Source organism: Schistocerca nitens, chromosome 2 (genome assembly GCF_023898315.1).
Source record: "Schistocerca nitens isolate TAMUIC-IGC-003100 chromosome 2, iqSchNite1.1, whole genome shotgun sequence".
In the NCBI taxonomy this organism is placed as follows: domain Eukaryota; kingdom Metazoa; phylum Arthropoda; class Insecta; order Orthoptera; family Acrididae; genus Schistocerca; species Schistocerca nitens.
The window spans coordinates 1167687171-1167712631 of record NC_064615.1 but is presented as its reverse complement, the minus strand read 5'-3'; positions in this window follow the sequence as shown (position 1 = coordinate 1167712631).

Genomic DNA, 25461 nt, shown 5'->3' with positions numbered 1-25461 from the left:
CTGAAAAGTACTAGTTGAAAACTGTAATCGAATCGAAAAACAAGACTTAAAATTTCAACCGAAAAGGTAGATGCAGCCAAAGAAAACAAAAATAAAGAATATACCGGAGTTATTGTAGGAATAGACTAAAGAAGCAACAGAAAAATTTAATACAATCGTAAATGAAACGAAAAAAAAGAAAGCGGTAAGACAGGCACATAAATTTCATGGAATACGTTTAGAAGCAGAGTTAAACATGACATTCACGGTAAATAGGAAATAGCAGATAAACTGGTAGGGCTGTTAAAAATAACAAACATACTGCAAATAGAAACATCATGCCTTCAGAAAACTGGAAAAACCAGTATAATAAATATTAGTATAAACTGGCTGTTGAAGAGCTAACGTGTGCAATAGGGGGAGGGAGGAAAAAACTGGATTTGATTGAATAAAACAGCCATTCAAGCAATTAAAAACAGAAAAAGCACCTGGATTACATCTAGTTACCGTAGAACAGATGCGTTACAGGTCATGACGCGCTCGCCCACTTACACTGCAAATTAACGCTCTTCAAAGTCTTGTGTCAAGTTTTATGTCATTCATGATACAAACAATGCATCTTTCATCATGCGGAATACCGACACAATCACAAGTCAAGACATACACGCCAAGCGCGCCTGCAGAAGCAGCACAAATCAAACTGTGTTCCACTTTAATCTTAGCAAACGCAGGTTCATATGAGCTCACATTTTCATTCTTTACCCGCTCCTCTTTGCAATACGCAACGGAACCGCAGACGCAAGTGCATGAGTCACAAAGGAATGCGCACAGTGCAAAACTTTGCTAATTCAGGCCAGGTCTCCTCGTATGGAAAAAGAGCTAACGACGCTGTTTCTCGCAAAACACATAAACGCAGTATCTCGAGAGTTAGAACTCATACTCGTATTTGAGAACAGACCACATTCTGTTCATATCTTTACACATTTGTAATCAGTCTCTACAGTTTCAGTAAGATACCGATGCTTATGCCAAACTGATTAATGAAGTTACTTGAGAGCAGCTGGGATACCATGATCTTCATAAATGGGAGCCGAGCGAACCGTGGGAAGGCGCCTGAGACCAGGCGACTAGCCCGCGCGGCATCGTGAAAGTTCCTCTGTCCGTGGGACGAGCACCTTGCGAGCAAAACATCGAAATACGACTGAGGCAATGCCATTCACAGCAGTTCTATCACGCTCGAGTCCAAATATTTTTGGCATGAACACATTTCATTTGTTGTATTAAATATCCAGAAAGATGTGCATGCTTTTGATACGCAAGTTTCTCATGGCAGCATTAATCAATTGTTTAAAGAATGTGGACGTTTTTCCGCTGGCACATTAAAACATGATAGGAATTTTGACCCCCCATGAACCATGGACCTTGCCGGTGGTGGGGAGGCTTGCGTGCCTCAGCGATACAGATGGCCGTACCGTAGGTGCAACCACAACGGAGGGGTATCTGTTGAGAGGCCAGACAAACATGTGGTTCCTGAAGAGGGGCAGCAGCCTTTTGAGTAGTTGCAGGGGCAACAGTCTGGTTGATTGACTGATCTGGCCTTGTAACATTAACCAAAACGGCCTTGCTATGCTGGTACTGCGAACGGCTGAAAGCAAGGGGAAACTACTGCCGTAATTTTTCCCGAGGACATGCAGCTCTACTGTATGATTAAATGATGATGGCGTCCACTTGGGTAAAATATTCCGGAGGTAAAATAGTCCCCCATTCGGATCTCCGGGCGGGGACTACTCAGGAGTACGTCGTTATCAGGAGAAAGAAAACTGGCGTTCTACGGATCGGAGAGTGGAATGTCAGATCCCTTAATCGGGCAGGTAGGTTAGAAAATTTAAAAAGGGAAATGGATAGGTTAAAGTTAGATATAGTGGGAATTAGTGAAGTTCGGTGGCAGGAGGAACAAGACTTTTGGTCTGGTGATTACAGGATTATAAATACAAAATCAAATAGGGGTAATGCAGGAGTAGGTTTAATAATGAATAAAAAAATAGGAGTGCGGGTTAGCTACTACAAACAGCATAGTGAACGCATTATTGTGGCCAAGATAGACACAAAGCCCATGCCTACTACAGTAGTACAAGTTTATATAACAACTAGCTCTGCAGATGATGAAGAAATTGATGAAATGTATGACGAGATAAAAGAAATTATTCAGGTAGTGAAGGGAGACGAAAATTTAATAGTCATGGGTGACTGGAATTCGTCAGTAGGAAAAGGGAGAGAAGGAAACATAGTAGGTGAATATGGATTGGGGGGAAGGAATGAAAGAGGAAGCCGCCTTGTAGAATTTTGCACAGAGCATAACTTAATCATAGCTAACACTTGGTTCAAGAATCATGAAAGGAGGCTGTATACATGGAAGAAGCCTGGAGATACTGACAGGTTTCAGATAGATTATATAATGGTAAGACAGAGATTTAGGAACCAGGTTTTAAATTGTAAGACATTTCCTGGGGCAGATGTGGATTCTGACCACAATCTATTGGTTATGAACTGCAGATTGAAACTGAAGAAACTGCAAAAAGGTGGGAATTTAAGGAGATGGGACCTGGATAAGCTGAAAGAACCAGAGGTTGTAGAGAGTTTCAGGAAGAGCATAAGGGAACAATTGACAGGAATGGGGGAAAGAAATACAGTAGAAGAAGAATGGGTAGCTCTGAGGGATGAAGTGGTGAAGGCAGCAGACGATCAAGTAGGTAAAAAGACTAGGGCTAATAGAAATCCTTGGGTAACAGAAGAAATATTGAATTTAATTGATGAAAGGAGAAAATATAAAAATGCAGTAAATGAAGCAGGCAAAAAGGAATACAAACGTCTCAAAAATGAGATCGACAGGAAGTGCAAAATGGCTAAGCAGGGATGGCTAGAGGACAAATGTAAGGATGTAGAGGCTTATCTCACTAGGGGTAAGATAGATACTGCCTACAGGAAAATTAAAGACACCTTTGGGGAGAAGAGAACCACTTGTATGAATATCAAGAGCTCAGATGGCAACCCAGTTCTAAGCAAAGAAGGGAAAGCAGAAAGGTGGAAGGAGTATATAGAGGGTTTATACAAGGGCGATGTACTTGAGGACAATATTATGGAAATGGAAGAGGATGTAGATGAAGACGAAATGGGAGATAAGATGCTGCGTGAAGAGTTTGACAGAGCACTGAAAGACCTGAGTCAAAACAAGGCCCCGGGAGTAGACAACATTCCATTAGAACTACTGATGGCCTCGGGAGAGCCAGTCATGACAAAACTCTACCATCTGGTGAGCACGATGTATGAGACAGGCGAAATACCCTCAGACTTCAAGAAGAATATAATAATTCCAATCCCAAAGAAAGCAGGTGTTGACAGATGTGAAAATTACCGAACTATCAGTTTAATAAGTCACAGCTGCAAAATACTAACGCGAATTCTTTACAGACGAATGGAAAAACTGGTAGAAGCCGACCTCGGGGAAGATCAGTTTGGATTCCGTAGAAATGTTGGAACACGTGAGGCAATACTGACCTTACGACTTATCTTGGAAGAGAGATTAAGAAAAGGCAAACCTACGTTTCTAGCATTTGTAGACTTAGAGAAAGCTTTTGACAATGTTGACTGGAATACTCTCTTTCAAATTCTGAAGGTGGCAGGGGTAAAATACAGGGAAAGAAAGGCTATTTACAATTTGTACAGAAACCAGATGGCAGTTATAAGAGTCGAGGGGCATGAAAGGGAAGCAGTGGTTGGGAAAGGAGTAAGACAGGGCTGTAGCCTCTCCCCGATGTTATTCAATCTGTATATTGAGCAAGCAGTAAAGGAAACAAAAGAAAAATTCGGAGTAGGTATTAAAATTCATGGAGAAGAAGTATAAACTTTGAGGTTGGCCGATGACATTGTAATTCTGTCAGAGACAGCAAAGGACTTGGAAGAGCAGTTTAACGGAATGGACAGTGTCTTGAAAGGAGGATATAAGATGAACATCAACAAAAACAAAACGAGGATAATGGAATGTAGTCAAATTAAATCGGGTGATGCTGAGGGAATTAGATTAGGAAATGAGACACTTAAAGTAGTAAAGGAGTTTTGCTATTTAGGGAGTAAAATAACCGATGATGGTCGAAGTAGAGAGGATGTAAAATGTAGACTGGCAATGGCAAGGAAAACGTTTCTCAAGAAGAGAAATTTGTTAACATCGAATATAGATTTAGGTGTCAGGAAGTCGTTTCTGAAAGTATTTGTATGGAGTGTAGCCATGTATGGAAGTGAGACATGGACGATAACTAGTTTGGACAAGAAGAGAATAGAAGCTTTTGAAATGTGGTGCTACAGAAGAATGCTGAAGATAAGGTGGGTAGATCACGTAACTAATGAGGAGGTATTGAATAGGATTGGGGAGAAGAGAAGTTTGTGGCACAACTTGACAAGAAGAAGGGATCGGTTGGTAGGACATGTTTTGAGGCATCAAGGGATCACAAATTTAGCATTGGAGGGCAGCGTGGAGGGTAAAAATCGTAGAGGGAGACCAAGAGATGAATACACTAAGCAGATTCAGAAGGATGTAGGTTGCAGTAGGTACTGGGAGATGAAGAAGCTTGCACAGGATAGAGTAGCATGGAGAGCTGCATCAAACCAGTCTCAGGACTGAAGACCACAACAACAGGAATTTTGAAGCAAGAATAACACGGAAAAGCAATGCTCAACTAAAGTTTTAACGCACACATCCGGTACCTCACTCAATTCTCGACTGAAGTTACTTCCTGACTCAACAGACTAGAAAAAACTGGTGTCTCGAAACCTATTCCCGTTAGTCAATGGGCATATCCTCTGGTTATCGCAAGAAACGCGACTTTAAAGCAACAGTAATGCCAAACGTTATTGGTTCTTTTCCGGTTCCACGTATTGAGGAGCTTATGGATTGCCCACCAACCGCTTGATCGTCCTCTAAAATTCGCTTAGCCGATGCTTACCTTCGCATGTGAGCGTGTATAAGTACCAGCGCCTTCCGTTTGGAAGCGCATCTGCTCTTTTGTTATTTCAAAACTTTCCGGGACAAGTGACGTAATACGTTCGGGCATGGTTGGTTGGTTGATTCGAGGGAGGGGACCAAACAGCCAAGTCATCGGTCCCATTGGATTAGTGAAGGATGGGGTAGGAAGTCGGCCGTGCCCTTTCACAGGAATTATCCTGGCATTTAGCTGAATCGATTTAGAGAAATCACGAAAAACCTGAATCAGAATGGCCGAACGCAGGTCTGAACCGTCGTACTCCAGAATGCGAGTCTAGTGTGCTAACCACTGTGCCACCTCGCTCTGTTTTCCGTCATGTTAAAATTATTTGGATGAAATCATTGCCTCAGAGAACCGCCGGAAAAGCATCTCATAAAGTCTGTATCTCCTTTTCAAGCCTTAACCCCTACAGCTCTTATGTGTAATTCACAGAATTCCTGGTATTTCATTGACGAAATTGAATATCTCATCTACTTACACAACTTTCGTCCTTCGACTAAGCATCTAGAGATAATGCCGATCTTATCTTCTCCCAAAAAAGTACAAGAACAACAGGCAGTTCTGAGCGAATGTGTTACACTATGAAATTTGCTGCCAACGCACCGCATATCACTACTCCTCTGCATCATTCCGACGTAAAGATACCCCTTTCCAATTGCCTGGAGAATGCGAACAATCATTTCGTAAGTTGAAACATGCATTGCTCAGTCGCCTCCGCCTTAGTTATTTCAAACCCCAATAATCAGTACTACTTGTACTTAGTGTGAGGTCATCCATATGTGTGCTAAAAGGAACTCGTTAAACTTCGGTTACACGATAAATCAGTCTAATCTAAAAGCCGTAAATTCAACTAAATACCTAGGTATTACAGTTACGAACAACTTAAATTGGAAGGAACACACAGAAAATGTTGTGGGGAAGGCTAACCAAAGACTGCGTTTCATTGGCAGAACACTTAGAAAATGTAACAAATCAACTAAAAAACTGCCTACATTACGCTTGTCCGTCCTCTTTTAGAATACTTCTGCGCAGTATGGGATCCTTACCAGATACGACTGACGGCGTACATCGAAAAACTTCCAAGAATGGCAGCGCGTTTTGTATTATCGCGAAATATGGGAGAGAAGGCAATAGAAATGATACAGGATTTGGGCTGGAAATCACTAAAAGAAAGGCGTTTTTCGTTGCGAAGGAATCTTCTCACGAAATTCCAATCTCCAACTTCCTTCTCCGAATTGGAAAATATGTTTTTCACACCGACCTTCATAGGGAGGAACGATCACCACGATAAAATAATGGAAATCAGAGCTCGTACGCAAAGACATAATCCCACTGATTTGCGTAGAAGCATTTTCACGTGAAAAATTGACAGTCTTGAAATGTTGGTATCACAGACCATTCGATAGCTTTCGCGTTTAAGAGGACGACGAAGCCGAAGTCAACTAAAGACAGCGCGTAAACTAAGCCTTAGTCATGGTTTATGGCGTCACCAAATGTAATCCATATTTGCATTCTCATGATGTATCAAAGCCGCTGACTGTTATCTCTCATTCGGTGAAAGGTATGTGATCGTACAGCACAAAAGAAGCAACATTGGTCAGCACTTCTGTTATAGAAATCTCTGTCGCCCTACGGCACAGAATGCAAATGTAGACATTCTGTCTGGATTACATATGGGAAAGAATCCGGAATTCGATGAATTAAAATGGATCAATCTGATTTGTAATCATTGCAAGTTTTTCCTATTGATTCTCGACGGACCTCAGAAGCTAACATACAGAATCAATCCCTCTGCCGGCCGCGGTGGCCAAGCGGTTCTAGGCGCTTCAGTCCGGAACCGCGCGACCGCTACGGTCGCAGGTTCGAATCCTGCTTCGGGCATGGATGTGTTTGATGTCCTTAGGTTAGTTAGGTTTAAGTAGTTCTAAGTTTTAGGGGACTGATGACCTCAGATGTTAAGTCCCATAGAGCTCAGAGCCAACAAATCCCTCTAATTGCTCAAGTATTACACTCAAATAGGTTGGCATCGTAATACGAAATCCATTTCAGATGTACCATTAAGCAAATATTATGCTTGACGCAACAGTCTCTCACCAAAGTGATGTAGTTTAACGCATACTGCAAATGAAAAACACGAGTCATGATTCCCGCGTCAGTATAGCAAGTTTGTCACGTGGGGGAAGGTGTAATGAAATGAGTGACGAACATTAACTTCACTTAACGAAGGTTTATTCAGCACTAGCACATACAAGAGGGCGGAGCGAACTGCCTCCGGTCAAAACACATACGGTTGATATACAGTTACAGAACATTCCAGTACAATGATTCTTGACATTTGTGGATACTTCTAGAATGTACTCTAACCGGATATAGGAATTAAAATTTTACAGTTCAGCTGATTTTTGAACTCATGGCCTTCCAGGCAACAGTCTAGTATGATAACCACTACAGTCCGCTGACTGTGCCACTCAGCTCCTTCTGCAACATTGCTGGTCGAATGTCTACGTGCTACTGTCGTGAGCTTCTACAGAGAGTGGTAGAAGAACGGTCAAACTACCACTGGGTGCTAAGTGGTTGGACGTCCAAGACTAGAACGTGGGGCTCGGAGGCTTGTCTGCTCTGTAAAGCTGAAGATGTGCTACTGTGCCACCACTGCGGGGAGAGCACAATGCCGGTGCACGCAGAAGGGTGTCGGAGCACACTGCTCATCGTGTATTGTTGAACATGGAGCCCCGCTGCAGACCACCCCTACGTCTTCACACGTTGACCCAACGACAACGTCAGTCACAGCGATTCGAACGTCGATTAATAGAAACCCATCGGCTCTTCACCTGAATCGCATGTTTGCTACACTAGGTCGATGGTCGTCTCCACGAACGCCGTCATCGAGGTGAATGGAGGCTCGAAACGTGCAGCGCAAAGTGGACGCAGGCTGGTGAGTGCGGTATTATGCTAGGGGAGATTTTCACCTTCTCTTGCATGGGACCTTTGGTAGTGATCGAAGACATGCTGACAGCCACAAACCACCTACATCGCTTCACGCTTTATGTCTTCTCCAAGGGCGATGTCATATTAACTGTCTGTGCCACGCAGCCAGAACCATGCTCAAGTTGATGTCTGGGCGACCAAATTCGCCTGATGTAAATCCTGTGGAACGCGTCTGAATCACTATTGAGTGCCATCACCACGTACGCCAATCAGTGGCCCGTTATTTACGGAAATTACAAAAAATATGTTCAAATGTGTGTGAAATCTTATGTGTCTTAACTGCTAAGGTCATCAGTCCCTAAGCTTACACACGTCTTAACCTAAATTATCCCAAGGACAAACACACACATCCATGTCCGAAGGAGGACTCGAACCTCCGCCGAGACCAGCCGCACAGACCATGACTGCAGCGCCTAAGACCGCTCGGCTAATCCCGCGCGGCGGGAATTACGTGGCCTGTACATAGACATCTAATTGCACATGCCTCTACAAACCTACCTTGGGATAACTGATAAGCAGAATCTGTTATGTACTCGTATTTCATTCCAAATACGGACAAAGAAGCTATTAAACCGGTGTTCATAGTGTTCTGGCTCATCAGTGTATAATTCTATGAGCTGGATGGCTGTCTGACGAAACAGTTTCCTTGCGAACGCACAACCAATGCCCATACTCTTACGGGAATCTGAAATCTGCGAGTAGGGTGTAACTGGGCGGGGGTCTTTGCGGTGTGGCCAACGGGATATTGGAAATTTGGGTCTCATGGAAAGCGTGTCCGAATAGCTGAGGCGGCGTGGTGCTCTTGTCTGCAGTGAGGCGCGAACGACTCGCCTACGTCGAGCCAGTCGAGTTGCGCGTTGGCAGTTTTTCACTTCGTAGTCGTTGCGAGGACACGTTTTAAATACGGTGCACTCCTTTAGACAGGCCACCATCAAAATTCCTCTTCAACAGCATCACCCAAGACCAGGCGCATACGTTTAGAACGTACGTCCACAATTGTGTCCGGCAAATAAAAATCTAACTAACTGTTTATTGGCCGTTGCCGTACGATAGTGATACGATTGCAAACCACACACATGTTCTGGCTGTGGTCGGGAAGGCCATGTCAGTTCGCAGTATATTCTGCGCCCACTGACGCAGACACCGATCGGAGAATCGGCGCCCCCTCACCTACGTCCAAGTTGAAACGTCCCCTTTGAACATTTATACACGACTGTGCTTAACCTGATACACAATATTTTTTAGCGCAACGCAATCTGACTTTCAAAATTCCCTACAAAAGAATGGCCCTGACTAACATTAAACTATACCTTTCACAAATCACTTACCTCACAAAAATCTTAGCTACTCAAGCTACTGCAAAATCCTCAGGGGGGTACACGCTTACTTTGTGTACCATGTGTTTGGCAAGCACAAGGAGCCCTAGCTAATATGGTATTTGCTTATACAACTTTACTCATCGGTACCATATTTCTGTAACACACAAATTACACAACTATCTGATCATTTAACTGAGAGATAAACATTTTTTTTTACTACATCAGTGACACATGTTTACGCAATTACACAGTTAGATAACTTCACACTTATGAAATTGTATTTTGTCTGTACTTTGTGAAATGCTCGTATTTTTTCGGAACCATTGTGATACTATGAGAGCTTTGAATGATATATTTGGTATGGGATCATGATTTTAAGGTACGTTTGAGGCAGATGACGCTTTTGACATGAGCAGAGAATTTTTTTAGGTTTTGAAATTATTGGAGGAAGCTACGACGATTTTGAGATTTGACTGAGGTGTTATGATGTTATTTTTACGACGACGATGTGTATTATGCTGCTGAGGTATGCTTATGGTCAAGAAGCTGATGCTATATGAGGAATTTGATTATGCTACATATTTCATATAATGAAATATTAAAGAAGCGTCGACGAACATATATATCTGTAATAAGGTAAGGAGTAATGAATAGAAGGTAGAGACTCTGACTGGTGAAAAAGGATGTTGTAAACCGAGAATCGTACTTTAAGAGTTATGAAATGTGTGTAAATGCGTGAATGTATCACAATGCCGGCGAAAATTTTTTGGACACTGTTATATTCATAGGATTTTGTTTCTACACATTTGTAACGCAAATTCTTGACCTATGAAATTTTTATATGAGACTGTCACTGTAGCGAAAACTGCTGTGGTAAATATTTCGGTATGAAAGGTAAGTGACTGTGACGTAATTCGTTGTGAGCGGCCAGGTGTGCCAGCTGCCCGGAGAAAAAGCCATTAGGTGGAGAAAAAAAGAGGCCATTAACCTCGCTTCTGACATTCCTTTGTAGAAATCATCGCAAAAACGACACAGTCGAACTTGAAAACATATGATTACACTGTGGAGCTCTTAATTTATGATATTTCCAGAAATGTCTCATGAAATGACGAGAAATATTTTTACATCTGCATACCTGATTATGACAAGCGTCTTTCTACGAGAGTTGAGAGAATTTCTACTAACTTATGAAATGTCACATGACTATTGAATGATATTTTTATGCTTTGGTTTGCGTAATTGCTTATTTCATTTGATATCTGGTTTCCAGCTGTCTTGCAGCATTGGTTTCATAAAATAAAATTAAATGCATTTGCTAATGTGAACACTTTCTGTCAACAGATCTATTAAATAATTACTTTATGATCCACATTCTTCGAAAAAGGAGCTCTTGGAATGGAAAGAACAATAAGAAGGGACTAGTAACAGGAACTGCATACATAGTTTTCTTTTCAAGTACTTGTTAATTTCTTTTGTAGAATAAATTGTGATGCATCACTCTAGTGTTAAGATGTGACATAGGTATTAGACATGGCCATTTTTAGTGTAATACTTTTTCTGCTTGAACTTTGTCATGTTTAGGTATAAGTTATGCTGTTTGCCAGGCATAGTGCTACTGAATTTTAATTTGTGTTACTCTGCTAAGCCAGATTTATTTTTCTTGTCTGCTGCAGCATTGCCTCGTTCCTTAGTTTAGCATCTGAGCTCAGTAGATTTAAGTTAGCTTAAGAGGGGGTAGACTATATAAGAAACTAACTATGATAAATTGGAAGCAATGCATTGACAAGGTATATGAAACGTCCCCTTTGAACATTTATACACGACTGTGCTTAACCTGATACACAATATTTTTTAGCGCAACGCAATCTGACTTTCAAAATTCCCTACAATAGAATGGCCCTGACTAACATTAAACTATACCTTTCACAAATCACTTACCTCACAAAAATCTTCGCTACTCAAGCTACTGCAATACAGCGAGCGCCACTACTGCCAGCTAAATAAAAGATTCAAACTACTGAAGGCACTAACTACTGATAGGGATAGTTAGCAAATGAAAGATATTAATAGAGAACAAACAATGTATTTACCTTGATATCATCATATATAAATATAGCAGTTCATGACAAATTTCAAAACTCCGCCATCTCTCTCCCCACATCCACCACTGCTGGCGGCTCACCTCCAACTGCGCAACGTTACGCGCTGTTCACAGCCAGCTGCCTAACACTACAATGGCGAGTATTAGAACAATGCAAAGCAGCCACAGACTGCACACAGCACAGCCAGTGATTTTCATACTGAGGTGACGTTACCGATAAAAAAACCTAAACAGCCTACTTACAAAGTGTCGCAGACGTCCTCCATAGACGAAGAAACCGCCTAACACCGGCATTTGCTGACGTCCTGCAAACCCAACGAGGTCACGATCGAAGTCACGCCTCCACCCTTACGCTGTTGAATAGCGACATGATAATTTTCACCGGCTTGTTGGTAACACGTTTCAGGAGTACAATAATGTAATCTCTCAGGATCGAGGTTCAAATGGTTCAAATGGCTCTGAGCACTATGGGACTTAACATCTGAGGTCATCAGTCCCCTACAACTACTTAAACCTAACTAATCTAAGGACGTCATACACATCCATGCCGGAGGCAGGATTCGAACCTGCGACCGTAGCAGTCGCGCGGTTCCGAAAAGCGCCTAGAACAGCTCGGCCACAGCAGCCGGCCTCAGGATCAAGCTTCAATGGCGGGACCCCGCAACATACGCGATATAGGGGACATTGGCGAAGACGCATACCAGGTGCGCTGGCGTCCAGCGACTTAAGCATTTGACCGAGTTAATCAATCATTCGAGGGTGGTCGTTAAAGGTCGTTTAATGGCGGTCGTCCAGATTCGCCGCTCAGTGCACCAGAGCTGCCCATTATCAACAATATTGTACGCATTGGCCTCAGAACCCAGCGGCCTACGCCACAGAATAGACTGACTGGAATGATGTTCGGTACGCGGATGGCTATGTTGGTCCTCCGCGGCTCGATGATATGACAGTTGCCATGGAAAAGTCAGTCGCCCTGTGTCTCGGGAGGGGAGTGTCACCTGACAGTGTCACCCCTTGCGGATCAGCGGCCACATGAGATCCTGGGTTTAGTCTTCACGAACGATATGCTCCGTAGTACGACCGGTAACTGTAGGCGCCTCCTGCATCAAATTAGAGCAGGGATATCAGATAACCACATGCTGACTCTGAAGATACTCCAGAGGACATCTGCCTAGCGCATCCCGCAAGTCGCACACGCACTTCCAAAGGCCCACAGCATTACTGCAACTCTCGGCTACGTTGTTAGTACAGGAACGTGGGTCAAAGTTCGATATGAATCACACACCCTCGTCAAGGACAGGAGAGGACTAGGGCTAGAAAACATCTACGGTTGGGTGGTGGCCCTGTTTGTTAGTTCACATTTACGGTTATGGCAGCTTTGTCCCACCAGCCTTACGAGCCTGCTGTTGGGAGCACTAGCACAGGCCCCCCTCGAGTCCCCGGTGTCGTTACAAAACGTCCCCCACCGGTCTTCCACCCTGGGCGCTTCTATTTGAAACTCAGTTACACACGCGACGCATTCCTGTCTCCGCCCTTCAACGGAACGGCAACCGAATGTAGTGGGCACGGAATACCCCAGCCGCAATGGCGTGTCGTGTGGTGCACGCTGCTGTCTAGTCCACTTGGTATGCGACAGTCAATAGGATACAGATCACATAAGAATGTCTACATAAAACCCGCGTGGAGGATCATGGGTACTATCTGAGGGCTAAGACCAACGTCATCATGTGGACCTGAGACCATTCATTAATTGCTTATTCAACGACGGATGTACCTACTTGATTTTTGAAATTATATTAAGGAACGGCATTGCGCGATAGTTAGGAACCCCCAACATAGAGGGTATTTTTCGAACTACCTCCGGAGTGCGCTACACAACCCGCTGCGGAGCTGGACCACCCATGTGCTTACGTTTCCTAAGTGAAGTACAGTGGCACCTCCAGCAAGCGATCAGATTACAGGAAACGCAAATGCCAGCCAGAAGCTAGATTAACTGTAAGTAGTCACTTGTTTACGTAAGAAATAAAACGTGAACTGTTTTATAATCTAAAAATATCGCATATCTAAACAAAATTGAATCATTCTAGATTCTACTGACGATACCTGAAAATAAAAGTAGAAACGCATATCATACAAAAACAGTAAAATACACTGCAACAATATAAAGGCGTGTATTATTTGCAGAATGAATATTACTGTGGTTGTCGACGATGACAGTCACGCAAACAAATTTGGTATCGTATAAAAATTTCAAATAAATCTGTCAACAATTTCTGAGATTTTTTTCCCTAACAACGTTTCGCCTTTATACGTATTTCAGTTTGTTTCCAAAAATCTCGAAAAGTGGTTGACTGTATTACTTCAGATGTTTATACAATACCCTAACAAACATTAGGGCGGCCATACATAGGAGTGTGTGTGTGTGTGTGTGTGTGTGTGTGTGTGTGTGTGTGTGTGTGTGTGTTTATGTGTGGCCAAATATTTATTAGAGTATTGTGCAAACATTTAAAGTAAATCGGTCAAGAGCTTTGAGATTTTTAGAAACAAAATTAAACAATGTCTCGTCTTTATACAGCAGTATTGATTAATGCCGGAGCACGAATTGTATTATGCACTCTATAATAACTATGTTTGATTTTTGTCATATGCGTAACGACTATTTTCGTGACCATGTTCACGACATATCGTTTCGTTAGTAAAATGACCCAACGAATTTCCTCGTTGCAATGTTGCCTGAAGATAATCAGAAAGCTAAATACAGGTAGCAAATAAACGTTTTATTAGTTAATTGCTCATTTTGTTGCATAAAAATACCTTCTTTTAAACATTCACTACCTGTGAGGCTCCTCCACACGAGATAAACGTCCATGGTTTTCATTATCGGTGTATTATAACTGTTAAATTAGAAGTCACGCTGAACGTCATGGGAAATTTCATAACTCATAGTTACCTTGTTTGCTAGTTTACGAAGTGACAAAAAACTGTGATATTCACAGCAAAAGAACAGTGAATGTTGATCTGTGGTTGCATTTGTACGTGTATATTCACAGACGATCTCTTATTCGTCACCGGAAATGATGTAAGATAATAATGGACGCTACAGTCACACAGTAATATGTAGACGTAAGTTGTTCTATGGAAAGGTCTGATCACTGAAACGTGCGTTGTCAGCTCGATACTGTCAGAAGGACGGGGCAAGCGACAGAGATTTACGCAGTAAAAGCGAATTCCTGTAGCTCGCAGACTGCGCTGGCATCGGACAGCTAATATTTATGTGGTGTCAGATGTTATCGCCTACATGGTGGGCCCAGCGACCGCCCGACAGCATTCGTACTCACAGGGACAAATACTCTGGTACGTGGGTGTGAAGCTAAAGTGCAAATACTGGTATGTGTTCCTGAATATGATTTCAATACACTGCGACTGTTGTAACTTACAATTCTCATCAGGGTTAACATTTTCAACGTATTTTAACACGGAATGATTGTGTTGTAACGAGTGAGCGTCTGATTTTATGGTATACACATTGGAGTACGAATGTATAACGTCATTACTCTCGCATGCGAGGCGACCATCATTACGAAATGAGTTGAACATATATTCGCGCAGGAATTAATCTCAAGTAAAATTTGTTTTTGAATTGTGGGAGTAAGTGTCGGCGGGAACTAGTAGAGGCCGGCAAGAGCGGCCGATCGGTTGTAGGCGCTACAGTCTAGAAGCGCGCGACCGCTACGGTCGCAGGTTTGAATCCTGCCTCGGGCATGGATGTGTGTGATGTCCTTAGGTTAGTTAGTTCTAACTTCTAGGGGACTGATGACCTCAGAAGTTAAGTCCCATAGTGCTCAGAGCCATTTGAACCATTTTGAACTATTAGAAAAGCAGAAAACGCAAACGGATGCCACCAATTCTCTAGAGTTATTCAGTTTTCTGTACTGAGAAGACAGCGGATAGATAAGGACAGAACGCCACGGCAGTACCTATGGTGTAGAGTGACCAGGAAGAAATGAGTAAAGGGAAAGAGCGGAGCATCAGAGAAGCTGTCCACGGAGTGCTTGCTGCTAGAGTACTCGAAAAATGGGAAAGGAAGAGGACAGAGCCAGAGAAAAGCGGTTAGTTAGGCACTAGCTGCGATAGCGTTCATAGTAGTACCGGAAGGAAAGGTAGGGCTGGGGTAGGAATGAGAAATGGTGGGTCCCAATGAGCTGAGGAGGCAGGCAAAAGGAAGGTGGTGTCCACTGCATGCGAAGCTGCTGCACGGCAGCGTAGCCTTGGAGGCAGACGATCCTCTAAGACCTGGAGGTGGTTGATCCTCGAAAATCTGTGAGCTGTTGATCTCGGACACAGATGAGTCCAGAGGAAGATGACCTCGGATGACCTCAGAGATAGGTGGCAGCAGGGATTGATCGTGTCGGATGAACCTAAAGATGGAGACAGGCCAGCCATGGAGGGGCCGGTGTGGCAGAGGTGAGCTGAAGGCCCATTGGCAACTTATGTCTGTACCAGTGTCCCGCTCAAGAGGGGCACCTACGATGGCGGGCAGGTGGAGGAGCGCGAATGCAGACAGTGGAGGGGACTATGCTGCTGGGACGCTCTGTGACCCTGTTTCCTAGAAGTCGGAGTATTGGGCGTGAAGATCATGCACAAGGGGCATGGTGCAGTAGAGGCCATGTTAGGTCCTAGACAGGAAACAACGGGAGAGACAACGAGAGGCTTGGTGCTAATGACAGTAAGTAGAACCTTCAGTGAACACCACAGAGAGCGAGAAAGTGACATGCCATCGGCAAAACTGGCATGGTACCAGACTGGAGGAAACCGCGCTGAAGCCATCGAAAAATTTGTGATCTCACTGCCAATTCATTTGGACATGTCAGTGCCACCCTCAAGAAAACCGTTCATCATGGCGCCAACCTGTGTATGCAACAGCAAGAAACATCGAGTAGCACAGCGAGCAACGGCCGGATTGCAGACGGGACTGGAATTGCTATGATCCGAGCCGATTGAGATACTGGGAAGAGAACGGGGCAATGAAAGGTGGTTATTTCGCCGCCAGTGGTTAAAGTGGACAGAGGAGGAAAGGGAATACATCACCAACGACAGAAAGAGACATTGCAAAGAAGAGTTATATCCTCGTCTCCAATCTGTTATGACTGACAAGAATGAGTGAAGTCGTCAGAACTTCATCCTTGTTGCCAGGATGTCACTGACTGGAATATGGCACTTCCAGATAAAAGGGCAATCAAGTGGACGGGAAATGATGGTAGTTCATTCCGAAACAATTACAGAAAGAAATAACAGTACATATTACCGTAACGATCTGACATGACTCACAGGAAGGGGCAACACCATCCAATAACTCCGTGGGAAGGCTCATGGTAAAGCCCTAGCACAGTAAAGTGTAGCACGAGGCCTCGTTCTGCAAGTCAGTCTCTGCTACAATAATGTCCGTCCACATTAGTCGATGGCCGGTGCTAGTTAGGAGTATGAGAGAATTCGACAGAGTAACACCCGACGTAAACAGGCTTATCGGAGGCCATGCGCATGTCTAAGCACTGTTTGGGCAGAGGAAAAGAGCACGAATTATTGTCAAGCACGTGAATTTCAGAGATAATGTCCTGCACAGGCTGCACATCTTCTCGTCGATTGGAATGCCACCGGACGGCGATAGCAGAGTCTGCAGCCGTACTGTCACTGTTACTCTTGTGCTGGCTTGTTACCCGGAACTGCTGTCATCGTAGCAGGCTTCCGAACGCCTTTGCCTATAGCGGACGACGCCTGAAGCAAGGAAATCTGTACGGAGCTCTTGTGCGTGCGGTTGCAGTTCAATCAGCTGGTGCAAGTAGCACGTTTGTAGGGCGAGGCAGCGAATCTGCTTAGCAGCCAAGTCGGTCGCGCTTACAGTACGTACAAGAAACAACAGAGCACAACAAGCCTGGAAGACCGAGAATGAAATGCTCCGATTAAAAAGGCTGTGAGGTAGGGTACAATATTTCGAATGTGTGCAACGTAACTGGCCAGCAGTTGTGCACGCCTAACCTGCAATGGAGAGACTCCGGCCTCCACCAGGACCCTGGTCACCGGACTCGTCCTAAAAGCTTTTCGTAAATCAAAAAAGACGGCAACCAGGTGTTGGCGTCTGGAAAACGCTGTGCGGATGGCAGACTCGAGGGACACGAGATTATCAGTCTTAGGTCGACCCTAGCCGAAGCCGCCCTGACATGGAGCCAGTAGGCCACGTGACTCCAGGACCCAACCCAACCGCTGACACACCGTAGGAGTTACAGCTTCTTACAAAGAACTTTGGTGAGGGTGATGGGCTGATAGCCATCCACTTCAAGCGAGTTTTTACACGGTTTGACAACCGGAATGATGGTGCTCTCCCGCTACTGCGATGGAAAGACGCCAGCACACCAGATCCGCTCTAAGATGACGAGAAGATGTCGCTTGCAGTCAGATGACAGATGTTTAATCATCTCACTGTGGACCCGATTAGGCCCAGGAGCAGTGTCGGCGCAATGTGTAAGGACAATGAGGAGCTCCCACTCTGTAAATGGGGCGTTTTAGGATTCACTGTGTGTATTGAACAAGAGGACTTTCCCTTCCAGCCGTCGTTTGAGTGTGCGAAAGGCTAATGGGTAATTCTCCGACACAGAGGCTCGAGCATAATGCCCAGCAAAGTGCTCGGCAATCGCGTTTACGTCGTTAGAAAACAGGCCGTTTATGTTAACACTGGGAACAGCTGTTGGGGCCTGGTACCCGAAAAGACTTTTGATCTTTGCCCAAAATTAGGAAGGTGACGTATGGCACCCAACGGTGGAGACGTATCACTCCCAACACTCCTTCTTCCGTTGTTTGATAAGGCAGCGAGCACGGGCATGGAGCCGTTTAAAGACTATGAGGTGCTCCATGGAAGGGTGCTGCTTATGCCGCTGCAGAGTTCGTCGACGCTCCTTAATTGCTTCAGCGACTTGCAGTGACCACCAAGTGATTGCCTTTTGCTAGGAGCACCCTACAGAGTGAGGGATCGTGTTTTCTGCCACAGAAACGATTGTTGTAGTCACCTGTTCAAACATCACATCAATGTTACTGGGTGGGGGGGGGGGGGGGGGGGGGAATTCGGTGGTGGCAGTAGAGGTGAAAATGAAATGTCGTGTGGCTAGGGCCTCCCGTCGGGTAGACCGTTCGCCTGGTGCAGGTCTTTCGATTTGACGCCACTTCGGCGACCTGCGCGTCGGTGGGGTTGAAATGATGATGTTTAGGACAACACACCACCCAGTCCATGAGCGGAGAAAACCTCCGACCCAGTCGGGAATCGAACCCGGGCCCTTAGGATTGACAGTCTGCCACGCTGACAACTAAGCTACCGGGGGCGGACGACAGCAGGGGTGAAACTTTCCCAGTCCGCCTTTTTAAAGCCCACCTGGGCAGGCGTCCGTGGGTCTGACGCAGGGGCAAGGGCAGGAAGATGGGAAAGTGATCACTATCACACAGATCGTCAAGTGCTCTCCGGTGGGTAGATGGGAGAAGTCCTGGGCTGCAAATTGATAAATCAATGGCCGAGTAACTTCCATGAGTCACACTGAAATTTGTGGCGGCCCCAGAATTTAAGAGGCAGAGGTCGAACTGAGTAAAGATTCGACATCTCTGCCTCGGCCACCCTACAAGGGGTTATGGGCGTTAAAATCTCCCAAAAGTAGAAAAGGTTTAGGGAGTTGATTAATCAGTGCAGTTAATACATACAGGTATACTGCACCATCTGGAGGAAGATATAACTTGCAGGCAATTATTTCCTGCATCGTCCTTATTCTGACAGCCACAGCTTCAAGAAGGCTTTGAAGCAGCACAGGTTCACTACAGATTGAGTTTAGGACTTAAACGAAAACTCCATCTGACACTCGATTATAGTCGCTATGGTTCCTGTAATATCTGTTATAGCCATGGAGGGCAGGTGTCCGCTTTGCTGGGAACCAGGTTTCATGGAGGGCATTGTAGAGAGAAGGTGTAAAGCATAACAGTTCCCATAGCTCAGCCAGGCGGCGGAAAAAACTGCCGAAATTCCACTGGAGGATGACGTCATCGTGAGACTGGGAAGGCATGGAACATTCAATGAGGCAGTTTACGCCTCATAGTTATCTGCTGCCACCGAATTTTGGTCTGAGCAGTCTAAATCCATTGCGTCTGAGAGTCCGGCGAGATCCTCAGCAGATGCCAGTATTTCCACTTCACCCGCAGATGCAGAGCTTGTAGGTAGCGATGGCGTGGGTGGCACCGCAATTCTCTTGGTCTTGGGAAGCTACTTTTGGATTTCTCTCGTTGCTCCTTAGGTTTCCCTGGCTGGGAGGACTTCACTGAGCGTGAAGCCCTACGACCAGCTGCTTTTGGGCTCCTCAGCCACTGGTGGTTGTCATCTTTCCCACTTGTAGAAACCTAGGAAGGGAGTTACCCAAGGGACCCCTTCCTAGCAAGAGGTACCGAAGGATACTCACACCACTCTGGCTCAGAAGGGGCCCTGATATCCCCGATTGTATTGGGGGAAGGGGGTGGGTTGTTGCTCCCGAAGTAGGTGGTGTAGGAGCAACAGGGACGGGACGAAAGTGCCCCCTACCATCAAGGGGGCAGGTGTAGACATCTGTTTCTGAGAGGCGACAGGAAGGAGAGGAACTGATGGGGCGACAACTGTTCTCGTAGTGGCGGCATAAGACGAAGTCATAGCCACGGGATGTAGGTGCTCAAATTTACTCTTAGGTCAGTTGGTCCAAGGTCTTATAATCCATGATTTTCCCCTTTTTGTAAAATCCTGCATTCTGATGAGCAAGGTGAATGACGCTCTCCGCAGTTGATACTGATGGCGGTGGGGTGCACGGAGTATTTCGATGTGATGGACTTCCACAGTCTTGACATGTGCCACTGTACGTACAGCGGGAAGACATATGGCTGAACTTCCAGCATTTAAAGCGCCGCATCGGGGGAGGTATATATGGCTTGACGTTACAGCAGTAGACCATCATCTTGACCTTCTCGGGCAATGTGTCACCCTCGAAGGCCAAGATGATGGCACCAGTGCCAACCTGATTATCCTTCAGACCCCAATGGTGCGCCGCACGAAATGAACACCTCGCCACTCTCAATTGGCGCGCAGCTCGTCGTCAGACTGCAAAAGAAGGTCCCTGTGGAATATAATACACTGTACCACATTTAAGATCTTATGGGGCGTGATGGCAACAGAAAAATCCCCGAACTTGTCACAAGTGAGTAATGTCCATGACTGTGCAGAGGATGCTGTTTTTATCAAGACTGACCCAGTGCGCATTTTGGACAAGCTGTACAACACTCTTGTCCTCCAACGCTCCACAAAAAACTGAGGCTTCATGGACATGAAAGATTCCCCATCAAGTCTCGTACATACGAGGTAGTGGGACGAAAAGCTTCACTGCCATCCGTAGCCTGGCGTTCCTCCAATGTTGTGGCCTGGGAGGGGAACGGTTTTGGGTCACATTTATTAGCACTGAAGTTAGACTTTGCCCGCTTAGAGACTGCTGGCGGCGGACCATCACTAAGAGATGAAATACATCGATTTATGGTGTGTCATCTGCCCTGATGCTACCCACTCCTACCAGGGGCCCTCCTGTTGAGCGCCACCCACCTGCACAAAGGCCACCTGGCAGGATGGCCATTGCTGGGAGACCAATGCGACAGGGTGATCGGCATCTACTCCTTGGTATATGTAGGGAGTTAACGGCGCAGCCATCAGCAGAGCGATCCCTGTGTAGTCAAGGGGCTACAACCAACAGGGTACACTGCGACCCCACCTCAACAGACTGGTTGCTGTGTTGAATATGAGGTGCAAAGTATTCCAGGGTCATCGTCAGCACAGAAAATGACACTGCGTAGTGGGTGAAAGAAAACGCACCCAGGAAGGTGTCCCCACCCAAGAGATAGAGGATGAGCGGGACTGGTATGCCTCGAGTAAGTGGGCTAAGGATCTCAATACATGATGTACACGAAGCTCCATGTAAGGTGCCCTTCCCCAGTTGGCTAGCTCTTTGGCAAAATTTTGAAAAATAGAGGTCAAACCCTACAGGGGACCATTACATAAAGGCCGAAACCTGTGAGACTCCTTTTAGTCGCCTCTTACGACAGGCAGGAGTACCTCGGGCCTGTTCTAATACCCAGGCCCGTAGGGGTAACTATATAAGGAGGCTACAATATAGGTAGACTTAAGGACAGCTGAGATCTTCCTCTATTCCCATCAGAGGATCTCAGCTGACCCTTTGAGGATGTAAATATGTGACAGTCATTGGCAAGAAGAAGGGACACGGTGACAGAACATGTGTTAAGACATCAGAAATACCTGTCAAGGTGCTAGTGGGAGCTGTAGAGGATAAAAAGGATATGGGAAAAAATACTGAAATACCTGCAACAAATAACTGACGACGCAGAGCGTTACTGCTACTATGAGATGACGAGCAAGGTCTGTGAGAGAAACTCGTGGCAGGCCACGTCAATAAAGCAAGAAGATTGATGACTTACAAATAAAAAAATAGTTTGCGGAGGGACACGCTGAAGTTACATAGATGACTAGGGTGGGTGAAAATTTTTATTATTTCAGACACTAATGCGAAATAATAGACGGAAAGGGTTAAAAGACCGTTTCGCTCTGATGTAACAAAAATACGAGAGAGCATCAGCCGTTAACGTAAGTCATCTGTAGTGGAGTGAAGATAAAATAAAAGTGAGACAGGGGTTGCTATTGCCATGGGTGCGGTATTCAGATCTGGTGGTTCCTGATTAGATAATTCAGTTAATGAGAGCTGTTCAGAAATGACACTATTCGAAACTTACGCGAACAAAATGGCTCTGAGCACTATGCGACTTAACTTCTGAGGTCATCAGTCGCCTAGAACTTAGAACTAATTAAACCTAACTAACTTAAGGACATCACACACATCCATGCCCGAGGCAGGATTCGAACCTGCGACCGTAGCGGTTACTCGGCTCCAGACTGTAGCGCCTAGAACCGCATGGCCACTCCGGCCGGCTTACGCGAGCAGTATGAAGAAAGTCCAAGAGAAAATAACACAAATAAATACACTACTGGCCATTAAAATGGCTACACCGCGAAGATGACGTGCTACAGACGCGACATTTAACCGACAGGAAGAAGATGCTGTGATATGCAAATGATTAGCTTTTCAGAGCATTCACACAAGTTAAGCGCCGGTGGCGACACCTACAACGTGCTGACATGAGGAAAGTTTCCAACCGATTTCTCATACACAAAAAGCAGTTGACCGGCGTTGTCTGGTGAAACGTTGTTGTGATGCCTCGTGTAAGGGAGAGAAATGGGTACCGTTTCCGACTTTGATAAAGGTCGGATTGTAGCCTATCGCGATTGCGGTTTATCGTATCACGACACTGCTGCTCGCGTTGGTCGAGATCCAATGACTGTTAGCAGAATATGGAATCGGTGGGTTCAGGAGGGTAATACGGAACGCCGTACTGGATCCCAACGGCCTCGTATCACTAGCAGTCGACATGACGGGCATCTTAACTGCATAGCTGTAACGGATCGTGCAGCCACGTCTCGATCCCTCAGTCAACAGATGGGGACGTTTGCAAGACAACAACCATCTGCACGAACAGCTCCACGACGTTTGCAGCAGCATGGACTATCAGCTCGGAGACCATGGCTGCGGTTACCCTTGACGCTGCATCACAGACAGGAGCGCCTGCGATGGTGTACTCAACGACGAACCTGGGTGCACGACTGGCAAAACGTCATTTTTTCGGGTCAATCCAGGTTCTGTTTACAGTATTATGATAGTCACATCCCTATTTGGCGACATCACGGTGAACCCACATTGGAAGCGTGTATTCGTCATCGCCATAGTGGCGTATCACTCGGCGTGATGGTATGGGGTCCCATTGGCTACACGTCCTGGTCACCTCTTGTTCGCATTGACGGCACTTTGAACAGTGGACGTTACATTTCAGATATGTTACGACCCGTGACTCTACCGGCCGTGCGGTTCTAGGCGCTACAGTCTGGAACCGCACGACCGCTGCGGTCGCAGGTTCGAATCCTGCCTTGGGCATGGATGTGTGTGATGTCCTTACGTTAGTTAGGTTGAAGTAGTTCTAAATTCTAGGGGACTGATGACCTCTGAAGTTAAGTCCCATAATGCTCAGAGCCATTTGAGCCGTGACTCTACCCTTCATTCGATCCCTGGGAAACCCTGCATTTCAGCAGGATAATGCACGACCACATGTTGCAGGTCCTGTACGGGCCTTTCTGGATACAGAAAATGTTCGACTGCTGCCCTGGCCAGCACATTCCTCAGATCTCTCACCAACTGAAAACGTCTGGTCGACGGTGGCCGAGCAACTGGCTCGTCACAATACGCCAGTCACTACTATTGATGAACTGTGGTATCGTGTTGAAGCTGCATGGGCAGCTGTACCTGTACACGCCATGCAAGCTCAGTTTGACTCAATGCCCAGGCGTATGAAGGCCGTTATTACGGCCAGAGGTGGTTGTTCTGGGTACTGATTTCTCAGTATCTATGCACCGAAATTGCGTGAAAATGTAATCTCATGTCAGTTCGAGTATAATATATTTGTCCAATGAATACCCGTTTATCACCTGCATTTCTTCTTGGTGTAGCAATTTTAATGGCCAGTAGTGTACAAGTGGATACCGTTGATTTATATGTAGCAAACAATGTCCCTTTTAATTGTTGGAGTTAACAATTACCGAAATTAGTCAGATGCACACAAAACAGAATCAAAATAAAATAGTCAGTGCTTCCTACATTAACAAATGGTTTGGAAAGTCATAAATGTACTTCTTCCTCCTCCTCCTTCTCCTCCTCCTCTTCTCTTCGTAACCTACAGCTTATTACCTTCAGTAGCCCTCAGTCTACCGCGAGTTTGTTGCTCCATCGTTCCTTGGGCAGCCAGTATTTCTTTTGCCTGCTGGCGATTCGTATCTTATGATTTTCACAATCCATCCTATCTGTGTGTTCCTTCCGGTCATGGTCTCTCTTTCACATTTTTTCTAATGCTTACACTTCTCTCACTGTCTCTCAGTGTCTTTCATGCAAGGCTTCGTCCGACCCCGGTAGCTGAGTGCTGCCGGCACGGTAGCTCAGCGTGTTCGGTCAGAGGGTTAGCTGACCTCTGTAATAAAAAAAACTGAGTTAATGGATCGATGACGAACTGAAACGGGTGTCTAGCGACGTCCGCCCCCAGCAGATACAACGATCAATCACGAACAAAATGAAATTAAAAAAAAAGTGGTCAGCGCAATAGACTGTCAATCCTAAGGGCCCGGGTTCGATTCCCGTCTGGGTCGGAGACCTTCTCCGCTCATTTCATCCCCATCGACGCGCAAGTCGCCGAAGTGGCGTTGTAACAACAACGACGCTGTACTATTGTACATATAAGTAATTTTTTTTCTTCTGATTTTTCGATAAACTTGTGTAATTGATGTTCTGATTTCATTTCTTTTTTGTTTCATGTCATTGTGTTAAGAAAACTTTAAACAAGTTTCAATGTGAATATTAATGTTTATGTCAAATGTAAGGCAATATTGTAAGTGCTATTTCTAGGGTAACCTATGCCAGATTGTAATCAGATTAATAGACAGTATAGTTTTGTAGTATACATTAAAGTGTAGTGATATGGTTCAAATGGCTCTGAGCACTATGGGACTCAACTGCTGTGGTCATAAGTCCCCTAGAACTTAGAACTACTTAAACCTAACTAACCTAAGGACATTACACACATCCATGCCCGAGGCAGGATTCGAACCTGCGACCGTAGCAGTCACACGGTTCCGGACTGCGCGTCTAGAACCGCGAGTAGTGATATGTATTCATGGTTTTTCCATATCAGTACAGAACGTGAAACTATCAGTTCAATAGATTTTCTGGTTCTAAAATTCTACTATATTATGCAGTGTTATTACTTGTTGTTTTACATGAATATATGCCAGTTTGTACAGGGAAGAAACTCAGCTAATGCCTAATTAGGCATAAGG